We start from the raw sequence: 17,100 nt of genomic DNA on the forward strand, positions 1-17,100 counted from the left end.
CCCGGTGTACAGCTTCCAAGTCATGTGGCCAGCATGACTAAGCCGCTTCTGGCAAACCAGAGCAGCACACGGAAACGCCATTTACCTTACCTATTTATCTACTTGCAGTTTGACGTGCTTTCGAACTGCTAGGTGGGCAGGAGCTGGGACCGAGCAACGGGAGCTCACCCCGTCACAGGGATTTGAACCGCTGACCTTCAGTGCTATAATTCAAACAGAAATATGAAACATCTGACCATTGCACGTGGTGAAACCATTTTGAGTGGGACACCCCAAATTTACAGATGCCACTCCAGCTTCTGGTGCCAATCCTGGATGTCCCATTTTGGATTACTCTGCTTCCATCTCCGCTTCCTCCAGTGCTTCTGCCCCCTCTGCTGCCACTGCCAACACCAGTACTTCTGGAAGCTGATGCCGCACTTGCCCAGGAACCAAAGGAGCGTGGAACCAAAAGACTGAGGTTTTTTTGGTGCTGCACTCTCCTATTCCTCTGGCACTGCTTCAAGAAGTGTGTGTGTGTGTGTATGTGTGTGTATGCATGTGCATGTGTGTATGGCAGTGGTGGAGAAAGGTGGCCGATGGTGTGATGGTGTGGGTTTGGGGAGGTTGTGTCCTGATTTACCCTCCCAAGATGTTGGAGGGTATGCAATTGTGCTCCTACTCAGTCTGATGTCCACTTATTGGGTGATTTCGAGCCTCTGCCCTTCCTTCTTATAGTTCTTTTACCTTTAAAGTGGATTTAGACCTGAAAGGCTTCAAACAGAAGAGCATTTCAAGAACAGAACTGCCCTCTGACAGGCTTTCAGAGTACTGCCCTCTGTAAAGTAGAACCCACGGCCACCCTTATCCTTACTCATTAGGCTTGGGCCTAGACCTACTTCTCTCTTTTTGACCCCAGCAACTGCTCCCTCCCAATGAAGACAGAGAGCAGGAGCCCGACCTCAGAGAAAAGCAGAATTTAAATATTCCTGAAGGCCACACGACATCATTTCAGACCATTTAAGGCTTCTGTAATGCCATTCATTCAGAAATAAAATAGCTACCACTCCTGAAGTGCCATTCCATTAGAGAGCAAGCAAGCATCAGTAGTGAGATAAATGAGAGTACAGAAAATTGATTTTATACTCTGGTTGTAAGTGTGGTCAAATTTCTTTAGGCCAGTGCATCAAAGAGGATTTTTAAGTTTTTGCAGTGGTTGAAAAACAAACAGTAACATAATATATACGCTTAAATAAATGCAATTGGATATATATTTTGATTTGGTTGTTGCTGAGTTTAGATTAAAATAGTCATTTGCTTCCAATGTGGTACCAGTAGCCCTTTCCTTTTTGTTTCTTCCCTTCCCTGTCAGCCATATGCTTGTAAGAAAGCAGAATCACTGCTACCTCTTTTCTGCAAAAAATACCTCCAAATGGCTTTATCATGTAGCAAAACCTCTCACAGCTTGATACTTGTGTGTGTCAGGCAAATAGTAGAACATATTCACTGCTCCTGAGGAGATTGTGGGGGCCTGGAGACAGAAGGATACAAGATTTCATGATATTTCAACTTAATTAAGTCCTCCTGTAGGCCTGTTTGCATACTGAGAGGCAAAGAGCTCTCCGGTTTTGAACAAGACATGTGCGTTGCAAAATCCTGATTCGATTGCACTAGGTTTTCTTTTTCCTGCCATGCTAAGTCAATGTTTAATTGCCAACCTTTCCCTTCTTATTTTCAGATCTGCCTGCTTTGGATTCTTGCCTTACTGATGCTGGTTGAACAGCGGTACTGCTCAGTTGGGACGAGTCATTTCTTCTCAGGTGTTTCAGATCTCCTCATGGTTGAGTAAGAGCAAGGATGATTAATGCAACATCCTATTACTCTCCCTTCCTTGTCGTGTTAAATAGTCTCCAAGGTAAGTAGACAGCAGGACGGTGACATTTTGAACAGCCTCGGCGCTCTCTTGGCATCTTAACGAGAGCACTCTGGCCATTATTTCCCCCCTCCCACTTAGAAATTAAGAGAAGAATCTTCAACAACACTGGCAAAGCATCACAGACACATTAGCATGCCAAGGCTAATGTCACCCAATATGGCTGTTCAGATAAATCAGTACTGTATTTCAGGGCTGAGTCACAAAAATCTTGAGTCCATTCCTGATTGTTGTTGTTGTTGTTGTTGTTGTTATTTTAGATTTTTTCATTGGCGAACCAGAGTCTGGGGTGAGAAAAAGATACAATTATGTGTCTGGCCATGGACCAAATGGGCCAAATCCTTAGCTCATGCGAAGGAAGCCAACTTGCTGATTTAGAAGTGTCCATATGCTTTTCTCTAAATTACTTCTGTGTTAGTAAAGCCACTTAAATAACACAGGTGGAGTCGAAAGAGAAAAAGTCTTGATAACATTTTAATGAGGACGCTGAACAAACTAGTGTATAATTTGAGGAGAAATAAATAGCGAGGTTTTGTCTAATTTAGGCCTTGGATATAGCAGGGAGGCATTCAGCCAAGCCTACAGAGGAAAGCTCCCTCAGAACTATGCAGCTACTCAGAGCACATGCTACCTCAGTGAAGATCATGGCGCTCTGCCTGGTTGCAAAGCAACACCTCCTCCACTTACATTAAGCCTTAAGTTACACACCGAATGATCTCTGCTGTTACACTTCTAGTACTGGGGATGGGGGTGGCTGAAAATATGAACACAAATACTGGTACATTAAAAAAAATCACATTAGTACAAGTGAAGTAAGGGGAAAGGCAACAGAGAAAAGAATTCACCTCTTATTTTCTGGGCCAGTGTGGTCCTTTCAAAGGCTAGCATAGAACAGGGCAGGAATTGTGGCCTTCTAGATGTCGTTGGGCTGAAATTCCCATCATCACTGACCAATGCACATGCTAGTTTGGACTGATGGGAGATTGGAGTGTACAAACATCTTGGGGAGCACAGTTTCCCTATCCCTGGGGTAGTCATTGCAGATGTGGTTGAGGACAAAGGAAACCCAAGTTCAAATCCCAACACAGTCATGAAACTCACTGGGCATCCTTGAGCCTGTCACTTTCTCTCAGCCTAGCCTCATCTCAGAGATTGACTGTGAGGGTGAAACTGGGGAGAGCCTTGTACTCCACTTTCAACTCCTTGGAGAAAACACATAAAATAAACCCATGGTTTCTTCATACTCATAGAAAATCAGGGTTGGGGCAAAACACAGGCGCCATGCAGAATAGTGGAGCTCATGGTGTGGGGGACAATACATACCACCCATTGAAGGCAAAGTGGTTGGTATTATGGATCAATGTGTGTGTGTGGGGGAGTATATTTAGATCATGAAAGGGAAATATGTGGTAATAAGTCAGGGTTGTCATATTAATTGTGCAGAATTTTATTCTGGAATGGTTTCATGGGAGGTGATGCTGTTGGTTTCGTCCCAAACAGCAAACACTGCAAAATCTTGTGGCATCCCTGAAAAAAAACCTCTGAAACTTTTCAATATGTATAATGCATATGCAAGTGCATCTATTAAAATGATTAGGGAGAAGCAATAATTTTGAAATGAGAATGAACATCTGGGTTGGTTTTGCTGCCCACTCAGTTTCTATGGGTATATTGCTCTTGGGTGGGTGGGTGGGGGATGTTACAATATCCTGACATTGCTGTTTGCCTGATTACAGTTTGACCTGCAGATTTACTAGCTTTTGTCAGACCTGACAGATAATTATAACATTCCAGCTCACATAACCGGGTGTTAGAAATTTAGTCTTATTTAATGCCTTGTGTTTTTCAAGCTTTGTTTTGTACAGTACAATCCTAACAAAATGCATTGCTAGGACCTTGCTTTTATTCTTTGGAATAGCAACCAAAATGCTTGAACTCTAGAGAGAATTTATATGTTGTCAGTGGTGGGTTTTTTTTTTTTTTGGGTGTTCGACTGGAAAATGCTCCTAAATATTTCCCCAAATGGGTTCCACTCCTCATCTTTTAGGTGTAGCCCCGGTTTCACCTGTTAGCAAAAATAATACAAAGGTTCCATTCTGAGGAGTAAGGAGTAAGGTCAGGGGAGCCAAGGGGAGCCAAAAAGGCTCCATGATGTGAGAGAGGGCACTCAGGGGTGATCATGTCAAGGGCCTGAGCAAGTAGGACGGTTGCCCAGGGTCTCAACAGAGGAACCAGTCATATCATCTGGGGAGAGGGGGCCCAGAGCCTTCTGAAAACCCATTGGATCTATCAGCCTGCAAGGCAGACTATCCCAATAGATCCCCCACCTCTGCAGAGGGGGAAAGGTGCTCAAATCCTAGAATAGAATAGAATAGAATTGATCTTTATTGTCATTGTCCCCATGTGGGAACAACGAAATTTCTCGATTGCTGTATCAACTCAATTAAAACACTCCACATGAATTAAAATACTAATAAGCACAATACAATACCTATAACTCAACAGGAAGTGATATAACCATGACAAGGAGCTGGTGTCAATATCCTCCTATGTTCAGATCACCCTCTTCCTTCCCTGTTGAGAAAAAAAGGTCCAGAGTGTGGCCTGCTACATGTGCTGTGGAAAAGAGAAGGCATTCAGACAAGACCATTGTATGGGTTAAAATTAGGGCACAACTTTATTGAGTGCAGCAAATGGATGGGTTTGGCATTGGAGAAGGCAAGGATCCTGATCTGAACAGCCCCACCTTCTGTTTGAAGACATGCCCCAGCCCATCTGCTGGAACACCGTAAGTTGGTGTTCCTGCCCAATGCCATTCGTCTTCCACTGTTGTGACAGCCTTAACAATAGCAAATTGTTCTTGTTGTGAGAAAGGTGGACACCTTGTGACCAGTAACCAATTGTGTTTGGGAGTAAAATTCCTTTCTGGCCCTGGCAATCCAGCAACCAACAAAGTCCTCAGCAAAACCCTTTAATGGAGATGTTGGGGGTTGGAAGAAGACTGGGTCTTGTGATCAGGCCAACGCTTCTACGTATATGTAGTGCCATACCAATCTCTGAGAGACCTCACAAGACCTCACAAGCTCCCAGGAAGTTCCATGAGTCCACGTGGGCCAATGGGAAGTCCTGCAAGACCTGGCTTCCTCTGCCTGGGGCCTTGCACAGTCCACACAAAGTGGTCCTTACTGGGGAAGTGTTGTGGCAGAACAGGAATAAGAGTAAGCAGGGCTTTTTTGAGCTGGAACTTGATGGAACTCAGTTGGGTGCCATTACCATTATAAGAGAACAAGGGAGGCATTCATGATGAGTTCCGGCACCTCTTTTTCTAGAGAATAAGAATATGTGAGGGGGTGGGATTCACAAAGATATCCTTGGAATGAAAATTGGAGTTTTTCAATTATGTATCTGTTTTCATCTGGGAAATGTTGAAGGATACATGCACACCCTTAATTTTAATTTTTTTTTAATGCACATTGTTTTGTTATGTTTCTATTGACATTATATGCTGCCCTCCTCTTTTAATGTGCTGTTATTGGCGTTTTGTTTTGTGACGTTCAGTATAAGGGTTTCTTGCAAATTACAGTCTTTTAGATAATATTTTTCTGGCCAATGCAAACTGCAAGAAGGAGTTTTATTGATCAGAGCCTGCAAACCACATTGACTAAAAATGTCATCAATTAAACTCAGATAATAGTGCAGTCTTGCTGAAAAATAAGCATCGGTAACATCTCAGTAAGAGAATGGTTCAGGGTTGGATTTTTTTTGGGGGGGGGACACCCTCTGTTCCTCCCATATTTGTGTCATTTGCTGGTAATGACTCTGCACTGTTATTGACAATAATCCCACACTAATGAACATATAGCTTTTCGCTCACTCTAAAAACATACGTTAAGTGGTTTAAATTGTGCATGTGGGTCAGTACAATTACTGCATCATATAATCAGTCCTTGAAAATTTATGAAATCATGAACTCTCGATATTGGTCCACAGCATGCTTGGAAAAGGCTCTGAAATACAAGATAATTAACATCCATTGGTGAAAAGGCCCCAAGTGTAATAAGGTAGATACTTTTTGGCAAAAGCATAAATCTGGTTTATAAATAATCTGGAATATGGCAGCTATTTGCAGTGGGGAGTGCAGGGAGGAGAAAGAAATGGGTGAGACATGTGGGGTTAGCCATTCAAGATTCTACTTGGACACTGTTTCCAATGGCCGAATCCTGGCTATGTCTGGGAAATTCAGGACATATGGCAACCCTATCCTGAAACAAATAAAAAAAATTGTCATTCCTTTAAAAGGCTCTGTGACTTAAAGTCAGGATCAGTGCCAGATTTATGTATAAGCTAAACAAAGGACAAAGGACAGCTGGACATATAAAGGGCCCCATTACCTCCAGGAGCTTAGGGCCTCATCAAACCTAAATCTGGCCCTGGTCAGGATACTTAAGGACCACCTCCTCCCATGCCATCCAGTATGTTGTAAGTCATTCTGAGACTTGCTTTTGCAGCAGAAGAGCATGATGTACCTGCAGTAATGATGCTTAGGGTGATCTTATAAACAGAATAAAGGCAACCAGAGTGAAGGGGCTGAGCTACTCTACAAAGTAGGTGTAAGTCAATAGCTCTCTCCATGATCTTCTCTGCTCCGTAGTTCTCTTTGGGGAGCCAATAGACATCCCTATGTTTCTTCTTCACGCAGATCATGCAACATGTGTCCCGACTCCTCCCTTTAACTAAGGACATATCCTATGTTCTTATCCATGCCCTGGTAATTCATGATCTGCCCTTTAAGGACTTTTTTTGATTATGCCTTGCACACTTTCCCATCCGTGTCTGAATTTCCAGCTATTCTGCAATAAGTACCACAACCATGCCCCTGTGTGAGTTTAAGCTTCCTGTTAAGCACGTAGGTGATGTGATCCTGTATCACAAGTCTCACTGTGATCAGTGGGGCTTTCTTCCAAGGAGGAATGCTGAAAACTCTTGTTTGGTTCACATTTGTAAGTGCAGCAGCCTGGTCCACAACTCCCGTAGATCGGAATGCAGTTGTCCTTGAGATTTCACAGTTTTCTGAATTTTGCACTATAGTTATCCGTTAAGCAACATAACAAAATCCATAGAAACATGCATGTTTTAGGTTAAAGCATGTGCACAAATCCAAATTTCCATGGTTGTTTTTTTTTAATCACAGAAATGGGGCAGCAGAATGGCTGTATGGCTGACTGAACACATGCAAAACCGACACATGCTAGAAGCACCTGTAGAGACATCCCTGCACCCATCTAAGTGTTCATAGGGTTGGAACCTAAAAGGAAAGTTATGGTTAGTTTACTCTCATATCCTGCTTAGCATAGGAAGCCTAGTATAAGAGAACCTAGTGAAGTATAAACATAGAGAAGGTGCAGTGAGCTGTATATGAGCTTGTGTCTAGTTTTGAAAAATAGAAACCAGAGCCAGCCCTACCATTAGGCAGAATAAAGTGGCTGCGTCAAGTGGCTGATACAGCGGGGTTGGCCATTTCAGTGTTGTGTTGGCAAGGACAGAGTTCTTTGTGTCCTACAGCATGCCCTTCAACTCTCAGCCTGGGAAGCTTTGGTATAGGACAGGCATCCCCAAACTGTGCCCCTCCCAGATGTTTTGGCCTACAACTCCCATGATCCCTAGCTGACAGGACCAGTGGTCAGGGATGATGGGAATTGTAGTCCAAAACATCTGGAGGACCGAAGTTTGGGGATGCCTGAACCTAGTGAAAGGAGTACCATGCGTATTTGCAGGGGCCAGGTCCTGAGTGCAGTGAGGAGATCCAAGCCCTTGCTGTGTTTGTCTTGGGAGAGTCAGGTGCAGCCTGGCAGGTGTGGCCAGATCAGGAGATGTGCAGCACCTGGAGGCAAAGCCAGGAGGAGTATATAAGGCCAGCATTTTGCCCTGGTTCTTTGCCACAGCAATGTAGTTTTTTACCCTGTTGTTGTTAGTTCCTGCTCCAGTGTGCCTGTCCTTGCTCCAGTTCCTTCTCTTGTTCCTGTGTTTCCATCTTCCATTGAACTGCTACCATTTTTAGCATCCATACCCTGTTCCTGGCGATTCAGGTCTCAACTGCAGCCACCTACAACCCATGGCAATTAGGAAGCTGCCTTAGAATCATAGAATTGTAGAGTTGGAAGGGACCCTGAAGATCACCTGGTCCAACCCCCTGCAATGCAGGAATATGCAGGTGTCCCATACGGGGATTGAACCGGTGACCTTGGCATTATCAGCATCATGCTCTAACCAACTGAGCTATTTCATTATACAGAGCTAAACCCAGTGGTTCATCTAGTTCTGTATTTTCTACACTGACCAGCAGCAGCTCTCCAGACATGGTCCTCTCCCAGACCTACCTGGAAACTGAACCAGGGATCTTCTGCATTCAAAGCAGATGCTGTGCCACTGAGCTGCAGTCCTGCCTTAGGGAAATGGGAAGGCACCCCCTTGTCATTGCCGCAGGCAGCAAAATGCCGTGGACAAGACCAGACAGAATTGATACAAGTACAGAAGAATGCTCCTGTTTTCAGCTGTGAGTTGTTGGATTGTGTGCCCTACATATAAGCTAGCACTTGGCTGAGTACATTCTCAAGAGGCCTGCAGAGCTGAGTATAAACTTTGTACCTAGCCTACAGCTACAATATCCCCTTTCTTGATATATTGAAGAGAGTCAAGCTACATAGCTGAAAACGATGTAGAAAAACCTCCATGGAATGTAGCGCGCGCACACACACACACACACACACACACACACTCCTGGCACAGTGCTTTTTTCAGCTGTATCTCCCAATGTGCCCTTTTTTCAATTCGTAGACAAATGAAAACTCGAAGATCCTATTTGACAAAAAGTCTGTTATTGAGAGTGCTCGCACGGTTTTGACACATTAAGTAGTGCAGTGAATGTGTTGAGTATTCATTGTATTCATTGTAAAAATGCTTAGAAGTGTTACAAAAAAAATAGTTTTTGGATTCCAGGTTACAGGAGCAGAAAAGATGGAGGAAACTCCCATTGACTCATATCACTGAATGACAGCTATTGGACCAATTCTATCTCTGCGGGTTCCAAGAACATCTTTCTCTCTTGCACATAGATTAGTTTAATTTGCTTTATCTACTGTTTAAAGGCGTTTTTCACCTACAAATCTTCCAGAATTCAACAGCTTAACCTCCTATGCAAAGAGGAATGCTTATGTCATTCAAAACTGATAAGACAGACATTCTACTCCAGCTGTAGTTCTGTTTTAATAGTTCCCAATGAATTAGTATGAGTATCAGATTCTAATACTTTCTCCCTCCCTCCCTCTCTAAATACTATTGTTAATCCAGTGGCAAACTTTCAAGATGATTGTGTTGGGTATTATAGGGCTATGAGTAGTTTAATTGAATAGCTAGGACCATATTATGTCTAAGGTACTTACTAACATACCTTTGAACAGCCAATGAGGATATCAGATTATTATTTTGTCACTTGAAAACATAGTGAAGATAAAAATATTTGCACTTATATTTCTCTTTTTGGTATTGGCAGTGCAATGCTCTTTGTATCTACTCAGAAGTAAGTGCTATTTGTAGCAATTTGATGAAGCACTTTCTTTAAAAAAATGTACATAAATTCTTTTTGCATATTCACTCTCTCCCCCCCCCCCAGTGGACTTAGGCAAAATAGATGCCTTCCACAGTAATGTCCTCTGTTGTGTTTATCTTCAGTGGGCCATTTGCCTTTCATTGCCCTTGTGCATGATGGTGACTGATTATCGCATCCTGTGTACATCTCTGTGCAAAATAGCCACACATAGAAAGCATGTACTATTGGGGAATGCCTTGTCTCTCGCTGCATGCTTTCAGTGCCTTGTTTTCTAGTCTATCTTTCTCTTTTTGTCCAGAACTGAGTCCTTTTCCCTCGTGTTTGGCAGCACAGGGCTATCTGCTGGTCTGGTTGGACCATATATAACATTGAGAATAATAACTCTCCCAATATTATTTAATTTTAATTAACAGTTACAGCCATTCCGCGTTCAAACACAATCTCTTCATCTCCTCCCCATCTTCTCCCCACATAGCACCGAAACATTTTTTTAAAAAACAAAATAAAAAACCCCACTGCCCTCTGTAATAAATAAGGTTATTTGCCTGCCTGTTTGCTTTGCTTTTTAAAGATAAAGCTATATGGCTGGGGCTGTGTTAAGCGTGAGTAAACCTGGACTTGTCCTCTTTCCAAATTGGATTTGGAATGCTTTCCTCATTTATTGCTTTCCATTTTGCCGGCTGCCAAACCTCCCGCTAATATGCATAACATGGTTGTCATGGGAAGTACATAGCAACATGTCAAATCTATGGTTTGTGCTCCAGGAGGTGCTGTTGACATTGGAATGGATTCTGTACGCCCTCCCACTTGGCACTGGAGACAAGGAGTGGGGAAGAATCACAGCTGCTAGGAAGTCAGTAAAGGGAGGCTGGAAACAATAAGATAAGCTCAAGAGTAACCTTAATTCCCCCCACCCTTTTAAAATACCTGCATATATATATATATATATATATATATATATATATATATATATATATATATATTCCAGGATGGGGGCATGATTGCTTAGAGGACATACCTTGTTTGCCTAAAGCAGGTGAGCAAACCTTTTGAGATAAATCTAAACTTTTGGAAAAGCCATTGTTGAAAACATATTGGCCCAGAAACTGTCTCTGCTCTCCCTCCTTGTCTTCCTCCTTCCTGTCCTAGAGTTTCCACAGGGTCCTTCCTCAGACTGGGGCATTGGGGGGACTAAAGTGAAATGGCCTCACTGACAGCAGATAGTTAGATAGATAGATAGATAGTTTCTAAGATTTAAACAGATAGATAGTTTCTAAGATTTAAACAGATAGATTTAAACAGATAGATAGTTTCTAAGATTTAAACAGCTTTTTGTCAAAGCTGCAAAGCTGTGGTGGCGCAGGAACTCTCAAGAACCACCTCATCACTCGGTACCTCACTCTGAACCTTCCTTGGATGGTTCACATTGGCTAATGGACCAGATCTGACCACAACCTTCTGTGATTTCCACATTCTACCCAAGCAATAAATACCCATCACTGTGTCCTCATACTTATACTTTTCAGTATCCTCTGTCGTCTGTCTCCATGTTGCCATTGCTTGTCTCAGCCGTAGGACTAGAAAGGACCAAGAGGATCAAGCAATTGCAATTTCTTACGAATTCTTCTGATGTGCCATACTTTCCCCATCCCTCACAGATGAGCTTCTTCATGATGTGATCTCTTACGGCAAAAAAGCAAAGCAGTTGTAACTTCACCTATTTATTGCCCATACTGGCTTGGTCTGATGGTCTGATGGGAGCTGGAATCTAGCCATAGGAGGTTCCCCATCCCCAAATGGCAAAGAGGACTGTTCACTAGTTCCCCTCATGAATTCAGTGACTTCATGAGAGGGAGAGGGCTCCCTCCCATGCCTCCTGACTGTCACTCAATTAACATTAAGGGACGCTACACACATATGGTTGTAAGTGCAGATAATTCTTCTATGTCAGTGTTTCTCAAACTTGGGTCTCTGGCTGTTTTGGGACTACAACACCTATCTTCCTTAGCCAGCAATACCAGTGGTCAGGGATGATGGGAACTGTAGTCTTAAAAAACACTGCTCTATGTGATCAGGAATCTGCCCTACCCCAGGGTCTCAAATCAAATGGAGGAGCCCTATGCATGTATATGCTCATAGCCCATCAACATTAAGTGTGTGGATGTTGGGGAGTTGGCCAGTCACCAAGCTGACTTCAAGAGTATGGCGAGAAGTTTCCTTCATCACAAGTTCACTAAACATATGAGGGTGGGGGGATGAGTTAATAGTCCTGATGCCTGTTGAGCTTTGGAGCAATTAAGTGCTCCACTGCTCATGCAAAGTTCTGCTGTAGCTCCCGTATTTACTCTGCTGTCAATGCATGCAAATCCCTGACAATGAAGTGTATGGGACAGTCCTTGCCCACAAGTGCTGTGCTGTGTGTACATGTGCATCGGGGCCACTGGATTGGAGCAAATGTGGATTGGAGCAAATGTGTCTGAATGCACATCTGGTCAAGGGAATTGTTTTACGGACCCTTCCGTGCAGGAAAAGGATACCCATTATTGAAGAGAACTGGTTTTTATTTTCAAGTCATGCAGGCTATTTAAAACTCAGGAAATGGCAACAAGAAATCTCATATAGCTAACAAGCCTACTGACTGGAAATGATTGGTCATTTGGAGGAACTGATCTTTAAATAAATGTCAAATAAAATCGTACTACATCTCCTGGGAACACTTTATAAGGTGTTCTCACATTTGAAGATGGTTTGTACTATTTCCTGGTCTTTTAAGTGTTATTTATTACTGGAACCACCAAAGCAGCCAACGGGATGCTTTTTCACATCTGAGCATCAGCAGGAGTCTAAGATATCCATTGTGCCTGACTAGCACTGAAATTGCTGGGGAATAGTTCCTATGTACCTCACCCAGTGCCATTGTGCGCTGCTTTGGGTATCTGTAGCTTACTGAGCTTGCCTTCTTCCCCAAGAAGAGGAGACTGGGAAATCACTCAAAGAGTTGTATCTGAATGGTAAGAGGGCGTTCCACTATTGTAACTTGTTTGGCCTCACAGTAAAACACAGCTGGGAAGAAGAATGTCTTGCCTCAGGCCACTGAATGAAGCTATAACTTGGAGGAGAAGCAACCATTCTATCCAAATGTGTATAAGGAAGTCCCAACTGCCTTAAAAAACAAACAAACCCCAAAACAGAGGAGCTGGAGACATTCTGAATAGTGAAGGGAAGCAATGCCTGTTGAAAGCTGTAATGAATAAACCAGGTTCTATTTCTGTTTAGGTGTTTTAGCATGAATGAGATTTAGTGCACCCCAGGAAGAATACAAGTAAGGAATCAGACAACCAATACGTATTGCAATTTCTCTATAAAATTGCTTTCTTAATTAACAAATGTGGCACATAACAAGACAAGGGAACATGCACTCAGACACACACGCAATCACACACATGCATACTCACACTCTTCTCTAGGCTGGCCAGACCTAGAGGATGGCAGACAGACAGCTGGATCCCAACTGCGTCCGACACACACTTCAGTCCAAAAAGGTCCGATCTTACATGCTCTTCTCGCTGTGCATCTGGGTCTCCACATTTTTCACTGTTTATGACATGTTCGTTCTTAGCATGTTAGCATGTTCTTGGCATATTACGACTCTTATTGTTTGTAACTGGTCTTCTATAACTTTGGGTGTGATACGATACTCATTGTTTGTAACTAGAATTCCATAGCCAGCCTTTCACGCTTCCTTGCAGGTACGGTTCTTTTGCCAGAACATGAACATTCCATTAGCCCTTTGATCAGCACAGTTCATTAATAACAGCATCCATTTTATGTGGCATGCTTCAGCCATCTTGCAGCACATTCAAAACATGCCCTTCATGACAAAGTTTGTTTCCCTCTGTGGGGTTCAAGAAGCATGTAATGAAGGGGTGGAGAACCTCAAGCCCAGGGTCCAAATGCAGCCCTCAGCAACCCTCTTTTTAGCCATTGAGACTCAGCCCAGTCCATTCCATCTCCCTGGCTCTGCTCTGTGAGTGCTTTTGCCTGGCTAGATTGCATACTTGAACTGTGATCATTTCTATTTCTTGCTGGATGGAGAGGTGTGTGTGTAGGTTCTCCCTGGGGAAATGCAGCCCTGGAGCTGAAAACTCTTCCTCACCCCCAATGGAAATGAAGGTAAACATGCATCTGGGGTTGTTTGTGTATGTATAGATGCATGTAGGGGGAATTAGCTTGAGTAGAGTAGAAAAATGGATGGCGGGAAAGAGGTTGAACACTTCTGTAATGCCCCAAAGTCTGTTGTTGTTGTTGTTGTTAGTAGTAGTAGTATATTAATATTTTATTAAGATAATTTCAGTTGTAGAAAATGAAGTGAACAAATATTATTTAAAATGGGCGCTGTCTTTTTTGGTGATGCGTAAACGGCTACCCGAATATGTAGGCATTTATTGCCAGACGTAGCAAGTTTTGAGATCAAGTTGTAAAGTTCAGCCTCCTCTGAAATCAATAGTATCTGGCTGTTGGGAATTCAAGTACTCTAGCATAACTGCTATGACTTTCAAGCTCTCTCTCTCTGTGTGTGTATATGTGTGCATATATAATCTACATATCTAAATATAATAACGCAACATATTGATGTGGATGCTTATCGTAAACTGCAGTGATGGAGGTGGTAAGAGGCTGGCTCCACAGCTCTGCCTGACAAGACTGAGGAAGGTCACCCTCTGATTCCAGAAAGGTCAGCTGAAGGTCAGAGATAATGGTTTCCCATAACTGGGGTGCTAGTGCTGAGAAGGCCCCCTCACAAGTAGGGATCAGGAATAAATTCATATTAGAAGTGCACCTACCCAATTTGCACTTTCCAAAGCAATACCCAAACAAAACCACAGCAGTCTGTCAATTTTTGCACTTCTCTGAAATTTTCAATGTTGTTCTCCAGCCAAGCAGTGTGTGCAAAAGTGCATGCACTAGAGTTAAACATGCATAAAAATGTGCATGTTAATGAAAATTGTATATTCGGGGAAATTGCATACAAAAATGTGTGTATTAGGGAAAAATGCACTCAAATGCTGATCAATTTTCACGAGGATGTGTTTTTTTTTAAAAAAAACTTTCAAAAACTGATGTAGAAAAGTAGAGAACTGAACTTAAGACTGGGATGAGAAAGAAAAGAAAAGTGACAGATTTGTCTATCCATACTGGGGCCGACCCATGAAGCTTCTAGCAATGGCACTGCAGCCATTCCACTGAGAACTTTAAACAAGTTTCTAAGTTAAGGCACAGAAGAGATATGGGAGTCTTGGGTAAGGAGGTAGTTCTTAATGCTCTGTAGCAGGCATCCCCAATCTGCGGCCCTCCAGATGTTTTGGCCTACAACTCCCATGATCCCTAGCTAACAGGACCAGTGGTCAGGGATCATGGGAATTGTAGTCCAAAACATCTGGAGGTCCGAAGTTTGGGGATGCCTGCTCTGTAGCATTCACACCCTCCCTCCCCCATAAACAGAGAAGCTAGTGCCATTTGCAAATATATTTTCCAGTTTTTTTTAGGGGTGTTGACATCAGGTACTGAGAATGAATCAACTCATTGAGAAGACATTTGCAAGAGATGTATGGGGAGGGCAAAAGACTCCATGGAGATGTAATATATAACCTTTTAAAAGATTCATAGGCCAAAAGACATATGAAACCCTGGAAAGGCATTTCTTGATTTATTAATGTGTCTGAGTAATCTTTTATCCAATCCAAATCTAGCATTCTAGAAAGGGAACCCATAACTCATTTAAAGAAAAATTAAGAGACTGTTAGTTTTTTAAAGAGACTTTTTAAAAAATCCCTATTATTGAAAAGCAGGCATGCAACCTGATTCTATCCATGTTTACCCTGTTGCAAGTCTCATTGTGTTCAGTGTGGCTTACCCCTAAAGAAGCCTTTGTAAGGTTGCAGCCCAAGTCTCAAAGCTTAGATAGGAAGCATGTATGTATTCGTTCCTCCCAGTTTAAAAACGCAAGCCATCAGTTTACAGTGCTAAAATTTCAAAAGCAAAGTGAGATTGTGCTGTTTGTAATGGTGGACGAGCTCCTTCCAACAGTTCACTTTGTAACTGGTTCAGTTTTCTGAGCTTCCTAAGAGAAAGTTTTAATGTATTACCTGCCCTTCACTTTAAGGTACCATTTTGAGAAGACAGAGAAAGTTTTAGTGAAACTCTTATGTGTGCTTTTCTCAAAGAGGGGCTATAATTAACAATATTATTTGTAACACTGGTGCATCTGGAGAAAGAGATGGAAAAGAATTTTGGCCAGCATTTTTAAAGAGAACCAACCAATTCTCACCTTCTGAACCAACACACAGATAGAAATGTTCTTCAAATTTCACACCTTTGTGATACCATTCTCTGCTCAAAAGCACAATAAAAATGCATGAAAACGCATCTTTTAAGAAAAAAAATGTGTCCAGAAATATGTGCATTGAGATAACATGTGTATTTAAATACGTGGCTAAAAATGTGTTTAAGTATGATTAAAGACGTTTATTTAAAAAAATATAGATGGGAAATGGGGTGAAATGGAGTTATGAATAAACACATGTGACTCTCACCTAGGCTAGAAATAGACTGAACTTTCCATACCTATGTGGAGAAGATCCTTGTCCAGAATTCCTGCTGGTCCTCCCCCTCCACAATTTTCTCAGTAAACTTGGCAAAGGGGTAAGAGACCATTGTGGAGAAACATAGCTAGCTGGCAACAGCAGAGGCATTGTGGACATTATCTGGATGTGTTGTAATGGACCCATTATGAATGGCATGCTTGGGAATTTATTTATTTTATTTTATTTATTTTCAATGTTGGGTGTGTTGGCATGTTTTTTTTACAATGCTGTTGAGCTGCCCAGAGTGGCTGGGGCAACCTAGTCAGATGGGCAGCATACAAATATTATTATTATTTATTAAAATTTTATATTGCCCTTCACCTGTAGTTCTCAGGGTGGTTCACAGCATAAAAATACAAGATAAAACACACAACTACAACAACAACAACAACAACAACAACAACAACAACAACAACAACAACAACAACTTATTATTTATACCCCACCCATCTGGCTGGGCAGCTCCCAACCAAATATTAAAAACACAGTACAGCATTAAACATTAAAAACTTCCCTTCATTCATTCAGATTTATATAGCACACTTCATCACAAGATTTCAGGGCTGTTCGCAAGATAAAAATACAAGGTAAAAGCACAAATAAACAGCTAAAATAAAAACAACAAAATAACCCACTCTCCCACAAACATATTTTAAAAGGCTGTAGAATATTAATCAGCCAAAGGCCTGGTTGCAGAGGAACGCTTTTGCCTGGTGCCTAAAGAAATAAAATGAAGGCGCCAGACGAACCTCCCTCAGGGAGGAACACAAAATAAATGGGGAGCCACGCAGAAAAGGCCCACAAAGAAGGGCCTCAGATGATGAACCTCAGGTTGGTTTATATGGGAAAGGTGGTCCTTGGGGTATTTTACATAATAAAAACAAGAACAAACCAAACCAATAACCAATAACTCTCCCTCACCCCTCACTCCACCCCTT

The 17,100-nt window shown here is 42.3% G+C and overlaps 1 long non-coding RNA gene across 2 annotated transcripts in view; it reads left to right on the plus strand.

Annotated features, from left to right (window-relative positions):
• The first annotated feature begins 13,426 nt into the window (after positions 1–13,426).
• LOC148684242 (uncharacterized) overlaps positions 13,427–17,100 on the plus strand; it is a 68,618-nt gene continuing 64,944 nt past the window's right edge. For both annotated transcript variants that reach the window (XR_015946344.1, XR_015946343.1), the window contains exon 1: positions 13,427–13,691. This is a non-coding gene — a long non-coding RNA (uncharacterized LOC148684242). The remainder of the gene's footprint in view (positions 13,692–17,100) is intronic.

The sequence above is a fragment of the Zootoca vivipara genome, chromosome 11, assembly GCF_965207765.1.
Source record: "Zootoca vivipara chromosome 11, rZooViv2.hap1.1, whole genome shotgun sequence".
NCBI lineage: Eukaryota > Metazoa > Chordata > Lepidosauria > Squamata > Lacertidae > Zootoca > Zootoca vivipara.